Raw genomic sequence first — 8,844 nt, 5'->3', positions numbered from 1 at the left:
TCAAGGCCCAAAACTCAACCGGCATCTCCCAACCAAGGTGATCAATGTAGCATAGAACTTGGCCCTTATCCACTACTTGATTCTGTTGAACATGCCAAATAAACATTTAGTTAGTAGTAGGATGAGAGGCCTGCATACAACCAGTCATGGTCCAGAAATGCAAACAAATCTGTGCATAAGTGCAACTCGATCAGTGTATTATATTGATTGTCAGATTGACATGGACAAAATATCCTTTGCCAGTTTACCAAATGATCTATAATTGATGGATGAGCTAGCTAGCTAGCTTACTGCAGAATCGGGTAGAGGGTTCGGGCCCGTCATGGAGAGCGCAACACACAGCTGCCTTGTGATGTCCCTGGTATACTTTGATATCTTTGCCAGTAGACATGGACCATAATCTCGCTGTTGTGTCGGAAGAAGCTGCAAAATTTGAAGGTTGTGATTATTTTAGCGTGTACTAGAGATTGGGTTCGACATTATAATGTTTGAAATCGGAAAGCTAGACATGTCAGCTAGTTACAGACTACAAAGCACACAATAAGAAGCATGCAAATATGGCAATAAGTCACCCCAAGATTTGACCAAGCATTCTCAAGATACAGACTAAAAATGCCTCCAAATAAGAAATATCACATTTGACTTTATGAAGAATCTTATGGGTAGTGAAATAAGAGAATGAGGACATTAGAGATTTAACATAAAAAATCAAAGAAAAAGAACCACATTAATTTGGTATGTACCTATGAGAGTTTTCTCCAAGGTAAATCCATCCACATTCCATATCTTGACAGTATGATCAGAAGATGCTGTGGCCAGATACCTGCAGATTACCATTTCAGGGAGGGAAAAAATATTGGAAAACAAAACAAATAATTCCAACTTCATAATAATACTGTCCATCTTTTCTTTACAAACAAGCATGAATGAATCGTTATCTTATCTCATCATACAAACAAGCGAAGCATCCATCACACGAAGTGACTCCTCCGCTTTCCTCTACGTTAGTATTCATTCATAAAATAGATGTCATACTTGTTATACTCACATAAGAGCAATGGGAGTTTTTGGTTCTCTGTTAATTAGGGAATGCGGATACCCGGTTGGGTTGGAACTCTTCACACCATCCTCTCTACTTCCCCGCTATCTACTACAATAAATCATATATACATCATGCCTAACTACTGCAAAAACCTTTGCTTTTGCTCTCTTTCATATCTCCATCTTTAGCTGATTTGCAAGCAAAGGACCTGTACCCATATACCATATACAATTAATCTTCAATATATATATATATATATATATATATATATATATATATATATATATATATATATATGCTCGTCTAGTGTACATACTAGATGCTTCTGGACAGCAAGCATTGTATCTGTGCAGACCAAAGCTTAATGTCCATTCAACCCAAAGGATATTGAGTGTGGGGGGAATTTCTAGAAGATGGAAGTGATGCAAAATGGAATAATTTATATGTATAGGAAAAAAAATCACCTGAATTTGTCGAGTCATAACATAATAGTGAGTTCTCTGGTGCTATGAAGCTACAATTCTCTTCCCTAGTCCACATAGGTTGATGAAATCCATCGGCATGCCATAGCTGTTGATGTTGCGGTCTGTTTTCGATGGCTTGCCCTTCAGACCACATCGAGGGCATTATCATACCAGTGCAGTTATTTTCCACAGGGGAATCAGTCTGAATTTTGAAAAATAAAGGAAGTTAGGTCAATAAGATTAAATGGATCTCTATATATACAAATTATTAACCATAAATTCAAGCCAATTACAACTTGCTTAGGGATTGGAAAACTAAAGAGTCAACTTGCGTCCCCCAACTTATTTTGGGCAGTAACTGAAAGAGGGACTTGTAACAAATTTCGTCAATCTGGCCTAAGGGATATATTCATAGTAAATGGTCTAAAATTATTATGTAGCTCCAGGCTACTCTGCAAATGTATAAAGATATCCCAAAATTATCTTAAGAAAAGGTTATGCTCTAGATGATCATGATACAGTATGTTACAGGCAAAGGTGGATGGGATCTCGTCACCGGACGACGTACCGGGCTGGAGTGGCGAGCGGGCGGGGGAATGGATCCTCAACTTCTACCTATGATTACAGATGGAAGTAGGAATAGCAAAAGAGAGACGAAGGCAAAGACAATTGTGAAGAAATCAGGAGTTCTTCTTTTTTCCAAATAACATTAGCCAAAATTACATAAATTCATGATGCCTTGATGTCTTGTAGCATCTTCCTTAAATACAAAAAGCAGCAACGGTAAGAACCACAAAAATAGGAATGAAATAAAACAAAACATAAGAATAGGCAGTAGGAAAAGACTAATATGAAATATTCAAACTAATCTGAATTATTCCACTTGTTTCCATTTTATTAGTTTGAATCAATCCACTTTGGTAGCTTGTTTCTTGCGTCTTTGATATTGTTTGCCAGTGAATGTATCAACACACCCCCCCCCCCCCCCCAATTCATTAAGCTTGTCCTCAAGCTTGAAGTCAGGAAAAAGCAACTGAAAGTTATCCAAGGCTTCCCAAGAAGCGTCTTCAGGTGTGGCGCCAGCCCATTGCACTAGGATTTCCTTCACACCACGGTTAAGTCGAGCGCGTAAAACATCTCCTGGGCGAACAAGAACGCGGCCATCGCGCATGGGCGGGAGGTCCGGAGTACCTGTAGGAGGGGAACCATGGAACTCTTTTAGCAAGGACACATGAAAAACGTCATGAGTGCGACTACCCACCGGAAGGGCTAATTGATACGCCATTGCGCCAATACGCTTCGTAATAAGAAATGGACCAAAATACTTCGGAGATAATTTGTGAAAAAGACGCCGAGCAATGGAAAGTTGTCTGTACGGTCGGAGGCGAAGCCATACCCACTGGCCAACTGTATATTCCACATCCCTGTGTTTGCGATTATAAAGTGTTGTCATGCGGTCCTGGGCGAGACGGAGGTGCTCACGAACTTCAGCCAAGAAGGCGTCCCGATCCTGTAAGGCAACATCCACAGCTTCGACCTTAGACATCCTAGGTTCGTAGGACAACAGACGCAGAGGGTCACGACCGTAGACAACACGAAAAGGCGAGGTTTGGAGGGCAGAGTGAAATGAAGAGTTGTAGCAATATTCGGCCCAAGGGAGCCAACTGAGCCATGTGCGGGGGAAATCTCCAACAAAGCATCGAATATACATCGCGATGGTGCGATTGATTACCTCAGATTGTCCGTCTGTCTGCGGGTGGTAAGCCGTCGAAAGTGCGAGCGTAGAACCACTCAAGCGAAGCAACTCTTTCCAAAAATGACTCGTGAACGTTGGGTCCCGGTCACTGACAATTGACTCGGGCACGCCATGGAGCTTGACGATATTCCCAAAGAAAGCCGCAGCAACAGTCGTAGCAGTATAGGGATGGCCGAGAGGAATGAAGTGGGCGTACTTGGATAACCGATCGACGACTATTAAGATGACCGATTTGCCTTGGGTCTTAGGCAGCCCTTCGATAAAATCCAAGGAAATGTCGGCCCAAATCAGCGTAGGAACTGGCAACGGTTGAAGAAGGCCAGCCGGGTGTAAATTGTCGCTTTTGCAGCGCTGACAAGTTGGACAGTTACGAACATAGTCACGGACATCCTTACGCATCCCCGCCCAAAAAAATTCCTGCGATAGGCGAAATAACGTTTTCTGCACTCCTTCGTGCGTAACGTCGTGCACACCTGCAAGAATAAGAGGAATGAGGGCGGAATTACGAATTAAAAAAATCTTACCTTTGTAATGCAACAACCCGTCAACAAAAACCCAATGCGGACCCTCCGAGCCATCACGAACACGTGGTACCAAGGCTTGTAAATCGGGTGAAGTTTGAACCTCGTGTCGAATAGAGCTTAAAAGAGGAGAGACGGGGCCGGAAAGGAGCATTAGGGAAGGGGTACCCTCATCGCGGCGCGATAAAGCATCCGCGACCGTATTAAGTCGGTCGGCGCAAAATTCAACTTCAAAGTCGTAGCCGAGTAGTTTACTGATCCAATGGTGTTGAGGTGAAGTTTTAAGTCGCTGCTGTAGAAGGAACTTCAAACTATAGTGGTCAGTGCGCACAACGAACTTTCGACCCCATAAGTAATGTCGCAAGTGTCGGATCGCATGTGACAAGCCAATCAGTTCCTGTTCATAGGCGGCCAATTTATGATGGCGTGTTGCAAGCTTCCGACTAAAGAATGCGACCGGATGTTGATTCTGGTGTAACACGGCCCCAATGCCCAGCCCTGAGGCATCGCATTCCACCACGAACAAGACCGAGAAATCGGGAAGCTGCAAAACGGGAGCAGAAGTTAATGCAAGTTTAAGGGAATGAAAATCAGAAGTAGCCTCGTCGGTCCAAGTGAAGTTATTTTTTCGTAATAACGACGTTAACGGGGCTGCCATGACCCCAAAATCTTTGACGAACTTGCGGTAAAACCCCGCTAGCCCTAAGAATCCTCGCAAGGCTTTCACAGATTGCAGTCGTGGCCAATCAAGAACCGCTTTCACCTTGCTTTGGTCCATCGAGACGCCCGAGGCATCAATTATATGGCCAAGGTAGCTAACTTGCGTATCCCCAAAAGAGCATTTGGAACGTTTAAGAAGAAGTTGGTGCTGACGCAAGAGGTCAAAAACCTATCGGACGTGTTGCAAATGCTCCACCCAAGACCTGCTAAAAACCAAAATATCATAAAAAAAGACTAAAACACATTTACGTAATAAATGGCCGAAAACGTCATTCATAAGAGCTTGGAACGTCGAAGGGGCGTTGCAAATTCCAAATGGCATGACGATAAACTCGAAATGGCCATGATGCGTGCGAAAAGCTATTTTGGTGACGTCATCGGAGTGCATGCGAATCTGGTGATTACCCGAGCGGAGGTCCAACTTTGTAAAGAACTTCGCACCATGCAACTCATCTAACAATTCCTCAATAACGGGGATGGGAAATTTGTCCTTAACCGTAATGGAGTTTAGCTCACGGTAATCAATGCAAAAGCGCCAAGTGCGATCCTGTTTAAGTACAAGCAAGACCGGGGACAAGTAGGGGGATCGGCTTGGTCGTATAATTCCGAGAGAAAGAATCGCAGCACATTGTTTCTCAATTTCATCCTTTTGTGCTTGCGGATAGCGGTAAGGCCGGACAGCAACTGGGTTAGCACCATGAACCAACGTAATGCGATGGTCGCAATCCCGCTGCGGGGGCAGTGAAGTGGGTTCCTGAAAAAGATCGGAAAAATCAGTTAATAAATGGTCAAGTGCGTGAGTCAACGTTACCTGAGGCCGTAAAGCATGCAGGGACGTAGATGATTGATCGTGTTCACCCTTCCACGTAAGACGCTGACCCTTATTAAAGAAGCTCATGGTTAAGGCATTAAAATCCCAAACTATAGCGCCTAGTGTACGGAGCCAATTAACCCCTAACACTAACTCAAACCCAGAAAGAGGAATTACATATAAAATAACAGTAAATAAGTGCCCATCTTTACATAGTAACACATTTTCAGAAATGCCCGACCCAATTATACGTTCGCCATTAGCAACCGCAACCTGTAGACACGGGCACTCTCGTATTACCAAACCCAGGGACGTGGCGGTGTCCTGGTCAATAAAGTTGTGAGTGCTCCCGGAATCAATTAAAGCGGTGACAGGCTTGCAATTCACACTTATAGCCACACGCATAGTACTGCCACTAGTGGACCCAGTGAGGGCATTTAAAGAGATGCTAGGATTATCAACCGCTTCATAATCCCAGGTCTCTTGCTCAACATCGGGAAAACCATGGTGTTCCACTGCATCGTCGATCACCAACAAAAATAGGCGCTTGCAATTATGCGCAGGAGTCCACCGTTCGTCGCAGTGGAAACACAAATTATTGGCGCGACGCTGATTGTAGTCCGATCTGGACAGACGCCGTTCAGGAGGAGGGAAGGAAGCAGAGGCGCGCATGGGCGGCCGGTACGGATTGCCGGTGGAGCGGCTGCCGGCAGAGGAAACAGGGGCCGCCGCGGAATGGGACGCGGATGCCGGAGCACTTGGCCGCGACGAAGACGTCGGAGCACCTGCGGTCGGACGCGATGCCGTACCTGAAAAGGAAGAAAGATTCCGGTTAGAGGCAGTAGGGCGGTGAAAGGCCGGAGGGCGACCGGAAACCATGGCAGCCCCTGGCGGAATGCACTCCAGTCGCCGGAAAAACGAACGGGCGACATTCATCGCAACGTTCAGATTCGCCGGTCGCTGGTTTTCGACGTCGATGCGGAGCCATTCGTCTAGGCCAGCGGTGTAGAGGTCGACCTCCATGTCCCGTCGGACAGTAGTCGTGCGCAAGAGCATCGTTTGGAACTCGTCGTTGTATTCCTCGACGTGTCGGCCGTCCTGGTTGAGTTTTGCCAGAGAGCCCAGGACGTTACTACGGAGGCCTGGACCGAAACGTAAGATAAGCTGGTATTTGAATTGCTGCCAGCTCGGGTCCAATTCCTCCATGTCCTGCCGAAAGTGCCATAACTGCGCGATGCCGGTGAGGTGAAAGGCAGCCGTACTCACGAACTCGTGAGGCGGGGTCCCCTGCGTTTTGAAGAACTGTTCGCAGTGGTGGAGCCAGCTGGTGGGGTCATCCCGACCGTCATAACAAGGGAACTCAAGCTGAGTGAATTTAGGGACCGTCGTTGATGAAGTAGGGGGACGCGGCTGCGGGCTTGCCGGAGGTGGTGGAGCGTTGTCCTCGTCCGTGTGCGTGCGACTGCTAGAGGCCTCGGTAGGCCCTTTCGCCGCCAAGAACTGATGGAACATTTGTTGCAGAGAGGCCTGGTTGTCCTTCAAGGATCCAATGGCAGTCTTGAGGTCGAGAACCTCATCGTGCAACGTGGTCTGGAGCTGGTGAACCTCCCCGCGTAGAGCCGTGACTGACTCAGCTAGTGATTGGTCGCCCATGACGGACGGCTCTGATACCAAATCTGTTACGGGCAAAGGTGGATGGGATCTCATCACCGGACGACGTACCGGGCTGGAGTGGCGAGCGGGCGGGGGAATGGATCCTCGACTTCTACCTATGATTACAGATGGAAGTAGGAATAGCAAAAGAGAGACGAAGGCAAAGACAATTGTGAAGAAATCAGGAGTTCTTCTTTTTCCAAATAACATTAGCCAAAATTACATAAATTCATGATGCCTTGATGTCTTGTAGCATCTTCCTTAAATACAAAAAGCAACAACGGTAAGAACCACAAAAATAGGAATGAAATAAAACAAAACATAAGAATAGGCAGTAGGAAAAGACTAATCTGAAATATTCAAACTAATCTGAATTATTCCACTTGTTTCCATTTTATTAGTTTGAATCAATCCACTTTGGTAGCTTGTTTCTTGCGTCTTTGATATTGTTTGCCAGTGAATGTATCACAGTAGCAAGCATATAAAGAAAAATCACCTTGAGCCATTTTTCTTTCAAGCATTGACAGTTGACAAAGTATTTGTTTGTTGGGTCCCTGAGCATGAAATTCATAAGATATCTATCAGCATTAGGAAATAGTACTCAACTGCAGAATTATGTCACCCATACACCACTTCTGAACTAAACAAATCACAGCACCAATAAAAATACCTTGCTCAAACCAAGCATCTGCAAGAGACGGGTTCAACTTTACCTGGAAAACATTTGTAACTAAGTTACCTAGAGCTATGAATGTTTTAGCAAACTGCAGATAAAGATGGCAATCTAGTTAACAACTTATCATCTTGGGGCACAAATTAGCAAAGAAGATAACTATACTCATAAGTCATAAGGAGGAAAAAAAAAACCTGCACTTTATCCTCCTCAATAAATGAATGAAACATAAACAAAGACAGAAAGACTTGTCAGTTCCAGCAATCAAAGTAGATGAGTAAACCACCAAGGAACACCAGGAATGTAAATTAGATAAAAACAATAAAAACAGTAAACCACCAAGGTGCACTAAATAATTAATGGAGAAATGGAAGTTAACTGAAAAGGAACATAACTTATAAACAGGAAATAGTAGTTTAAGATTTGTGTATACCATGTTATAGGCAAATTTTGATAAGGCAGATTTGTGCAGCACCGTTGCTTCTGAGCTGCTGCTCTTCTACAACAGAGAAGTAGATGATCATTCACGAAAGCCATTAGCGGGAAATCATAGAAAAAAGTAATGTAATAATGATGTGAAATAAGGAAAATATCAAAAGTGATCAATTTCAAAGAGAATTACAGAGACAAACGCTATGGAAACTTTCCAAATCATATAAACGAGGTTTTATTGAGTGCCAAAGGTCCCAAGAGCATACACTTAATTCATGAAATGGGCTTAAAATATACCTGCTTGAAAAGTGAGGGGGAGAGAGATACATACCACTCATTGGAGTTTCTTCTTGGATGCTGGTAAAAACTCTCTTGGAGAAAGAAAAGAGAGAGATCTATCAAAATTGCGGGGTTTGCCTACAACAATGAATCATTTATAATGAACTTCTCCATGGAACCGGCAAAGTTCATCAAGAACGTTAAAAAGCTTAGCTCTCCTGTGCTCTTACTCTGCACGAGAAACCAGAACAGAATGATGAACTCTTTGAGGAATTCTGCCATATCTTAAAGTTCTGCCATATCTGAGGAATTCTAGCAAAAAAGGAATATAGCATACTGGGAAGCCTGAAAAGAACACAGACAGGAATTCAAACATTGAAGTCACTTTGAGTTCATTAATGAGAAAAGCTTGATTCTGTGGCGATGAGGATCCTAAAATGAAAAAAAGAAATACAAAAAAATAGAAGGCACAGGAATATCCATAAACATGGTA

At 44.1% G+C, this 8,844-nt stretch overlaps 1 long non-coding RNA gene across 1 annotated transcript; it reads right to left on the bottom strand.

The window, feature by feature from the left end:
* Positions 1-244: 244 nt before the first annotated feature.
* Positions 245-7,706, bottom strand: LOC109193372. Its single transcript, XR_002056268.1, has 4 exons — positions 7,681-7,706; positions 7,464-7,521; positions 744-823; positions 245-423 (listed from the first exon to the last, which is right to left on the bottom strand). It is a non-coding gene; the product is annotated as an uncharacterized LOC109193372 (long non-coding RNA).
* Positions 7,707-8,844: the final 1,138 nt, after the last annotated feature.

This window comes from Ipomoea nil, unplaced genomic scaffold, assembly GCF_001879475.1.
Source record: "Ipomoea nil cultivar Tokyo-kokei standard unplaced genomic scaffold, Asagao_1.1 scaffold1869, whole genome shotgun sequence".
Lineage (NCBI taxonomy): Eukaryota > Viridiplantae > Streptophyta > Magnoliopsida > Solanales > Convolvulaceae > Ipomoea > Ipomoea nil.
The sequence above is the reverse complement of the archived record's forward strand: the minus strand, read 5'-3'. Positions and strand labels throughout refer to the sequence as shown.